Source organism: Lolium perenne, chromosome 3 (genome assembly GCF_019359855.2).
Source record: "Lolium perenne isolate Kyuss_39 chromosome 3, Kyuss_2.0, whole genome shotgun sequence".
Lineage (NCBI taxonomy): Eukaryota > Viridiplantae > Streptophyta > Magnoliopsida > Poales > Poaceae > Lolium > Lolium perenne.
The window spans coordinates 46,054,294-46,063,884 of record NC_067246.2 but is presented as its reverse complement, the minus strand read 5'-3'; the positions used below and the strand labels follow the sequence as shown (position 1 = coordinate 46,063,884).

Genomic DNA, 9,591 nt, shown 5'->3' with positions numbered 1-9,591 from the left:
GCATCGCCTGCTATATATATGTATAGCATAGACGTTGGTATATCTTTCATGAAACTAATTGAGATATGTTCAAAATTATTAATTCATTTCTGTCATGAACTTTGAACCATTGGATATGGAATTTTGTTTCTTCACTGCGGGTTTGAATCTATTCCTAATCTGGTATGCTTGTGTTCCAACTTTCTATCAAAGGATGTTGCTTTAATTATATATGAGATGTGGCCACATTTTTTGTTTCTTTTTTGGATGATCAATAGGGAGGGATCGTACTGAGGAGACATTGGCACAATACCACATGAAAGAAGCAATATTTGTACCAACAAACACTAAAAACCAATGTCTCGACGAGAGGGTATTGAATGAGATGTCCATGCAAATATTTTGGATGTGGCGCTTGATGTTATACCACAAATGTTTTTATATCCCGTAGCAACGCACGGGCATTTTTACTAGTAACTCTAAAGAGTTGGGCTAGATTATAAGAAAAAATTAGAAGAAAAATTGTATCAGTTTGGTGACCAAACTGAAAGATTAATCTAGTGTCATGTTGGATATTCAACCAAAAAGGAAAAAAATCACACCGATAGTTTGGAAAGCATACTGGAACGATCCTCGATTATAATCTGGTAGGTATAGCGTTTGCATTTAGAATGATAATCTTCCTGCTGAACAACTTCTTAGACCAAAATCCCAGGTTCTTCTTGAGAAATTTACAGAAGTTAAGCATAAAACCATACACATCAGTGGAGATACCAGCTCAATCATCTTCATCGTGGATGTCCATTGTGATTGGGTCCCATTCCAGGCAGGCTATAGAAAGCGGTTGAGGTACTCGTCGACTGCGGTGTACATCACGTCAGGGCAAAGCACAGTGGCCTCCGCCTTGATCATACGGCCACCGAATCCAGTGAATGGAACGTTTGTGCATCAGTTGTTCAGTGATTCACGATCATCATCAAATAAGAAGACAAATTTATAATCTGATTCGGTATTTCGGGCTCCATGATTGTGGTGATCTACTGATCTGACAGGGGCTCACATGAGGTATTACGATGTATGCACCTTTGATGGCCTTTACCTGCCGGCACTCAAGTGGCAAAATGGAGAAATGAATTTGAGCCTGAATTATATGCCGTATATATATAGAACTCTATCTTCGATGAATAGTTAGCAAGCTTCGGTGTTCCACTTCACATTTACATGTTAACAACACTAGTTTGCTACCAGTGATGAGAGGAGCGAAAGAGAGATAAGAAACGGTGAGAATATGAGGCATCAGGGACAATGAAAGGTCTACTACACATGAAGAGATAAGATGCAGCAACCATTATTGATCTTGCATAGGGCACAACCATGACGCCGACGATGACAGGAAGAACTCCATCTTTCACCTCGCGTATGATGCTTCAGTGGACGGAAGAGCAAATTGGAGTACGTCACCGATGGAGATGCTGCTGCGCAGAACACCGTTGGAAGAGAGGGCAGAATAGCACTGCCGTGCCTGCAGTGGCTTGTGGACAGAGGTACATCTGAATATCAGGACTGGTTCGACAGTTTGAAACCGCGCGGAAGCCGTGACCCGCTGGAGTCGGCCACACGGTCTTCACCGAGTTGGTTTGTGCGGGTTGAGACCAAACGCTGAACGGAGTTAGGGTGTGTTTGGTTGGGATTCTACCACCAGATTCACTGTCTGGCAGCTGGAATCTGAACCAAAGGGTTACCAAGCTGGAATAGATTTTCGAAAATCAGCAGATTTTGGCAGTGCAAATCGAAAGTTGGGTCGACCCCTGATTCCACTGCGTTGCGTCCAGCCAAATCCTCAAATATTACTCACCATGCCACCGACGAGTGGAAACTGACCGGTTCATTTCTTTCTATTCTGGTCGAACCCTCCTCCATCATCTCGTCCCTGTTCTTTTTCCCCATGATACGGACAAGGAAGAAGAGACGACATGCTGGGGTTCCTATCTCCGGCCTACTCCGGCGGCCTCCGGCAGCGCGCCGCCCGGAATTGATTCCTCCCAGCCCTCCGCTCTTGTTCCCCTTCTAGAAACACCCGAGCGTCGACCCCCTGCGTCGACCCAACGCCAAGCTCCAACCCCCGGCCTGCCGCCGCCTCCATAGATCGGTCCGCCGCGCCGGTGCCTCCATGTACAACGAACGGCACCATCCTGCCAGAGATAGACTGCGCCGCCTAGAGGTATACTTCTCCCGCGCCTCCCTCAGTCAGATCTCGTTCCTCCTCCCTCTCATGACCTGTACCATATGGCCATTTTTTCTGATTGTTTCCTTGCAATTTGGTCTGTGCAACAGCTGTGAATTTGGATTTTACAATGCAGCAGATTATTGTGTAGTTGGTGTGTGCACAATGGTCTATATAGAAAATGGTTTGGAGTTTGCTTGCAAGGTGTTTGTTGAAATATTTGTAAGAAGAAAAACGCTTGCAGTATGTAAATCTAAAATTGTGATGTTATATTTTGTGTAGATGGAAGCACACTAGAAAGAAGTGGCTAAAAGGGACTATTACTCTAGCGTGCCTTCAGAGTCTTGAAGGAAAAAATGGCCCGTATTAGAGGCTATGCTAATTTATCATTTCGTACAAAGAAGTACATCACTATTCCTTGTAGAGCACCACAAATTTTATCCGTTGAGGGATGAAAAGTTTCAGAAATGTGATGCAGATTTTCGAATGTCTTTGGTAGTATTTACGACATCACTTTCTAAGATATACATATAGAATATTTAAAAAAATCAAAAGATGGTCTAAAAATTGATATTTGTATGTCTACCGGTGTACAAATCGTTGCTAAGCAGATATTTCAAATATAAATAATTTATCATAGCCTCGGGGCACTACAGATATTTTCTATGAAATCCACAGTTGGCAGTTGTTACAACCAAACAACTTTTAGCTTTCTCACAGTTGTCACCTCACAGCAGCTTTTCCACAGCAGATTTCACACAGCTGATTCTCAGGAATCTACAGCTCAACCAAACACACCCTTAATCAGATGAAATGTATGCAAACAGTGGTTTCTTTCTGTATGAGGAAGAAAATTCCATGTATTACACATGTGGTTAGAAATCATGCCCATGAAAGTTGTCATGGCCGCTGAATCGCTAAAACTAGTGTGTTTACTAGTAACAAGCGTGAAAAATGCAATCTCATGCTCTGTTCAATGGCAGGAGGCTTTCAGGTGGGCCACCTCTGATTCAGGATGGGAACGGCCCGGGTCAGCCCGGTGGGTCACCGACCCGACCCAAAAATTAGGGCCAATGGGCCATGTGGGTTGGCGCTGAATAAAATTTGGGTCGACGGAGCCAGCACCGTGTGACCCATCGGGTCAGAGGGGCCAACCCATAATTCTAAATATTTGTGTTGTATTTGGACCTCTGATCTGGCATTCACGGGACGCGAGAAGGCCGTGGCGGTGCACCTACTGCATGGTCGTGGCTGTCCCCCAATTGATCTTCGCCGCTGCACTCCACCATTACTTAAGGAGAAAGTTGTGTTTGACTAGGTGCTCATTGCACACCCCCATTTTTTCTTGAATTTTTCTATTTCATCTCTCTCATAATATATAATATATGGATTTGAAACTTTGTAAGTCACGGAAGCATAACAACTAGAGTGTACGAAAAATGGTTCTTTTTTGTGCAGTTTAAATTTTATGATAGTTTAAAATTCAAAAAATATTTAATACTCTGTATTATATATATACTTAATGACATACAAAATCTGAAATCATTTTCCCACATTCTAGTTGTTATTTTTCAGTGTTCTACAAAATTTTAAGTTCACAGATTGTATGGCGTGAGAGATAAAAACGAGAAATTGTTTGAGAGGGGAAAAGGAGCTAGCGCGGATCTTGATGAACCAATGAACAGTCCAGATACAGGTCAATCGTAGACGATAAACCATAAGAACCAACTGCCATTTTCAGACTGTGGTGACTCATTCAGAACATCGTCGCGCGCCAGTCGGGGGATTCGACGCCACCGCTTCAGTCGACTCCTCAGACCCACCGGCCATGGCAGCCGCCACCCAACCCAACCCTGGCTAAGGCATGGAGGTAGTGTTGCACGAACACCACCCGCCAAAACCTACCCGATACGATGGAGCCGCGGCTAGAAGGGGTATCAGAAGAAGAAGTCGCATGGAGAGAGCACAACAATCGAGATTGCTGCCTCACCGGAGTTCAGATCGTGGAAAATCGCCTACCGCGTTGGCTCCAATGTAACCCTATGCAGAACAGTTCTTTTCGTTGTTATGTATGGTAGCTACGACCCTTGTCGAGTAGTCCAAAACGGTTTGTGATGGTTCTGAGAGATGACACGTGTACAATCTTGACATGTAAGGGTGAGACTTGACATGTTTTGGAGTTAAGATACCAAAGCTAGATTCGGGCAAAGTAGGCATATTATTTACCAAATATCAAGTACCAACACATGTATTGTAACTCATGGTGTCCATCTAATAAGAGAATGAATTCACCACCCACCTTAGTACATGAATAATGATCTGCCCCTTATATACCACTTAGCCTTCATCGGACTAGGTAGCTCGCTCCGTTGTCTCACTTTGCATGTTCATAACACTAGAGCCTATACACATCAAGCAGGTGACGTAAAAAATGCATGACATGAAGGAGACGAGAGACGAATCCAACAAATATGAGAACACGAGGCATCGGGATCAATGACACAAGCTAGACAGAGAGGTCACGTGACAAAACCGTGTTTCCTCATTTCGAAGATATTTTGTGCGCTGTAGGCTATACTAATTGAGTAGCTAGCTCGTTTTTCCGTCCTGGCCATAGACGGGGCATACAAGTGGAGACTAGACCGCACGAGCCGAAAAGCAGGCGAAGGCACACAACAGAGGATCGAGCCAGCCATTGATCTGCCACCGCGTGCAACGAATCATGCGTTCTAGTTGGGGCTTTGGTCGACCGATGTGCTGCCCTGTTGATTGTAGCTACTTGCGTCCACGCTAGAGTATGTATTCGGCATAGAGACTTCATGAGACAATGTTGCTTCTGTTGATAGTAGACTATAGCATCCCCAATATGGTATTTTCTTTTGCGTCCACCTAATTAACCACTCTTCTCATGTATACCTCTTTATCACGATTACAATGGTGATGGTGTGATTACCATTTACCATTGTTGCACAGTACTCAAGCATTAGGGTCTGGGAAATACACCGGGACTCAGGTACTCCTAACCTCGTTTGCACTCTGCGGACCCAAAACGTGTATTTCCGATTCTCCAAAATTTTGGATAAATTTGGATAACCTTTTTTTTGCATGTAAGAGCATCTCTAGTTGCGTCTCCAAAGCAATTTGGGGCGCGCCGGACCAAAAAAAGGTTCCAGCCGCGTCCCCCAAAGTCCAATTTTGTCCGATGCGGCCCGATACGGTGTCCGGCGCCCCGAGCCCGTCCCCGTCCCACATGGGACGCTCCGTGCACGCCGGACACAACGAAAATCGATGTTGGGAGTGGCGGGGCCGATCCGTCAGCGACACAATTAATTTTAACCTAACCGTCGCCTACCTCAGTGAGGAAGTTATTCGCGCGCAGTGACACACGACGGCATCTTTGCCTTAATGGCGACGGAGGGGTAGGCGAGACGTCTCGTCGGTGCTGCGCAGCCTCCACGCGTCGCCGGCGCTTGCACACCACCGCCCGTTCCCGTGCGATCTTCCCGCCTCTTCTCGCCTCTTCCCGCGCTTTCTTCCCGACGCCGGCGTCTATAAAAGGTTTCCCGGCTCAATGGTAGCCACCACAGCCACCGGCAACAAACACAGCCCTCGTCGCTCCACCGCCGTCTCCACCACCCCCAGGGGCAATGGCGAACCGCCCCGGCGCTGGCCAGTTTCCTCCACCGCCGTCTCCTCCACTTCCAGTCCCGGATTCGCAGGTCGACACCGACCTCGCGGCCCAGGAAGAGCGGCGGCGGCGAGGGGTGCAGAACTGGCGTGCACATTGTCAGCAGCGGCGGGAGGCACTCGAGCAGCAGGCCCGCCAGCAGCGTGAGGCGGCGCACGCGGCGGATCTAGCGGCGTTCTACACCCCTGGCCCCGCAGCTGACGAGGCCGCGGCGGCAGCAGCCTGGCACGAGGAGGCGATGGCGGACACCATTGCAGTGTTCGACTCCTGGACGGCAGAAGAGGCGCGACAGCGCCGGACGGAGGAGATGGAGCATCGGTGGGCTGATGAGCGCCGGCGCCAGCGCGAGGAGCGGGAGGCACTATACGGCGGGAGGCAATCGAGCGCCGACGGCGGGACTCGATCGAGCGCCAGCATCAGCTGGCGGCGGAGGAGCGTCAGCAGCGGGAGGCGGCGCTAGCGACGATCTGGGGGAGGCGGACAGACGAGTTGGCAGCGGCGATGATGGAGGCGCCAACGGATGTGGAGGAGTAGGCGCCGATGTAGGAGGAGGAGGCCGAGGCGGAGGAGGAGACCGAGGTGGAGGATGACGACGAGAGTTCGAGTTGTCCGACGACGACGGGCCGCACCCGAACGAGACGGCCGATCAGCAACGCGCGCTCGTCGAGTCCTTCGAGTCGGAGAAGAAGCTCTAGAACGACGACCGTGCCCGCGAAGAGGCGCAGATTCGTCGCGCCGTCGAGCTCTCCCTCCAGGCGGCGCAGCAGGGGAGGGCGGACGTCGACGCGCTGCTGGAGCAGCGGCGTCTGGCCACCGCCCTACGCACGAAGAGGCGGCGCGCGCAGCAAGAGCTGCGGCGGAGGGCAGGCGACGCCGGGGCGGGGCCGTCGAACGCATCAGTAGGCTAGGTTTAGATGAAAGCTAGCCGTTTTCATTCAAACTTTATAATATATAATCAAAATTGAATGAAAACCTTTATTTTCGTGCACCAATATTCATTTGGGGGCGGTGTTTGGGGGACGCGGCTGGGAAGCGACGTCCCCCAAACGTGGCACGAACAAAACACGTCCACCAAATGCTCGATCCGACGCTCTATGGAGGACGGTTTGGGGGACGCGACTGGAGATGCTCTAAAGGACCAAATTGTGTGCCGAAAATCAGAAATACGTAGTCTAGGTGAAAATGATAAGTTCACAATAAACAGTTTGAAGGAATCTTGTAAGTTTCCAAGCAGACTGCAACTTAGTGCGTGGACACCATGTAACATAAGAAAAATTGTAAGTATAGTCGGATTTGGGAGTGTTCATCAGTAGTACTAGATAATTCCCTGCGCGTTGCTGCAGGCATATATGTCTAAATTTTATAATTACATGTAGAGATAAAACTAAGAAAAACTCATTGGGTAATAGAGGATCAGAGCTAAAACAGTAAATTGGTGACTCGACGATTAATTAGGAAAGTAAAGAACCGTGCTTATACTACTCCCATGTAATCAGGAGTATATAGAAATTATTGGAATATGAAAAACGTAAGTCTTAGTACAGATAAATATGAAGAAAAAAACATAACGGACTTACACCTTAGGTTTGAGTGACAAAAAACAGAAGAAAATATGTAGATGAACCCAAAAAAAAAAGGCATTCAACATTACATCATTCCACAATCAAAACATATGCCCGGTGGGAGGTAGATACGATGTGCCTTCTGGAGGTAATCTTTGTTGCCGTATGTCACTCTGCAGTGTTGGTCTTTTTATTTTTCATCAAAAACAATGTCCATCTGCGGTTGTCGTTTTTGCCACCATTGGGAGTACTTCACAAATGGAATACAAAGATATGCTATATGAAATCCATGAGATTAACATGGTGTAAATAAAACTTGTATATTCCTTATATTCTAATACCCCAAAATGTGAAGTTAGATGAACTAATCTTATCATTATCATTGTCTGCAGTATAATGGCCGAAACCTTCTTTCATTGAACACGTTGGAACATGAGAAAAAAAATCTGCAGAAACATCATGAGAGGAACAGGAGGTTTAAAAGAAGCAATTTAATATAACATTTACATGCAGTAAAGCACTGACGTTACAATCTCATCATCTTGCAAGTTGCAACAACAGCTGTAAGCGAGCTATAGATAATAGAAAATAGTACTGGACGGACTCACATGGCTCCTTATATTTCTGGCAATAAAAATCAAAAGCTGCACTTTTAGAGTGCTGTCAAATTCGGTAAATAGTCCTAGATCATTTGTTGCAAGCGTATTTTAGAGCACAAAGAGCTGCTAGCCAACCGCAAAAAAACTCCCATGGTTAGTGATGTACCAAAGAAGGATTTTCAATAAACTCAACTGATAAAATCTAACATGATTCGGTGAATGCGTCGCTCTTACTGCTGCTGTGTAGCTAGTGCGAAAAAGGTCCATGCCCTGTTCTGATCTTCGCAATTTGGCATGTCGAGTAAAATATTTTCGCTGTAGAAAGATGCAGAAATCAGAAAAAACCAATGCTCAGTCGTCTGCTGGAAATGTTTTATGTGGTTGCATGATGACTGCTGTGTGAGTTGACGCGCTAGAGCCCAGAGGAAATCAGGTTGGGAGAGATTGATCCACTAGAGTACCTGAACGGCGAACCTCAATTTGCTGGCTCTTTTTTCGCCGAATCAGCCAGAGGTGACCAGGTTGGGAGAGATTGGAGATTGATTATTAAAATCTAAAATTAAAAGTAGTAATCCGCTGCCATTGAAGAAGCAAATCAGATCTGCAGAAATATCCTCTCCAGATCACTGACGCCCTATATAACGGGCCGAAGTGGAAACCTTGTGCCAATCCTGTAGAGAGATGAATCAAGATCAAAAGGTCCAATTTGTATGGAAAATACCAAAAGAGCGATTAATACTCTAATCCAGCTACCGGCTCATTGCGTTGCTCGGGTGGATCTCCGCTATGACACCACGCTGAAGATGACAGTTCTGTGTGTTGCTGTAGAAGTAGACTAATATCAGCGCTGATCTAGCTGATCAGCCAAAGAAATGAGAAAACTATTTGCGGATGGAGGACTCACAGAATCGTGGATGCATTGCTCCGTAGAGGACTCCCTATATAGGCAAGCAATTAAGACGCGATGGCCGCTCGCCTGCCCTAATCATGCTCTGCCGTTTCATTTCCGCAGAGGTGGAAGATTGTCAGTTGTGTTAGTCGGTGGATCTAGATATTTGGTGAGGAAGAGGAACAATCATGTGGTGGGCTAAGAGCCTAAGAGCAAGTACAATAAATCCTAGTCAGCTGGCTATAAATATTAAAATAGTATATTATTGCTTAGTTGGAGGAGAGAGAGGAGGAGAGAGAAGGAGAGTGGGCTCTTGCGAAGAGATGGCTAGCAGACGTCTTTCCTAAAAGACTTTGTGAGAGTGAATGGTGGGTCATACATTGACAAAGTACTACATTTATATAGCTCACTATTGTATATGTTGGCTCTAAGTTGGCTATAGATAACATGACACTTGTTTATAGCCAGCAGCTGGCTACACTATTGGAATTGCTCTAAGGGATAGGCGGCAAGGCTACGGCTAACAGAATGTTTCTACCTCTTTTCATGCTAATAACGATTATTTGTTGTTTAAAAGAAAAAAGTGAGAAATAGGATAGTGGTGGGCCTGCTGAGGTGGCATAGTTGCATGTTGAGAGAAATATGTTAGT

General features: G+C 46.5%; 1 long non-coding RNA gene across 2 annotated transcripts; it reads right to left on the bottom strand.

Annotated features, from left to right (window-relative positions):
* Window positions 1–7,763: 7,763 nt before the first annotated feature.
* LOC127341385 (uncharacterized) lies at window positions 7,764–9,138 on the bottom strand. 2 transcript variants are annotated; one of them, XR_011754001.1, is made up of 4 exons: window positions 8,957–9,138; window positions 8,806–8,874; window positions 8,514–8,723; window positions 7,764–8,367 (listed from the first exon to the last, which is right to left on the bottom strand). It is a non-coding gene; the product is annotated as an uncharacterized lncRNA (long non-coding RNA). The 2 variants fall into 2 exon arrangements; XR_007875457.2 differs by having other exon boundaries at window positions 7,764–8,723.
* Window positions 9,139–9,591: the final 453 nt, after the last annotated feature.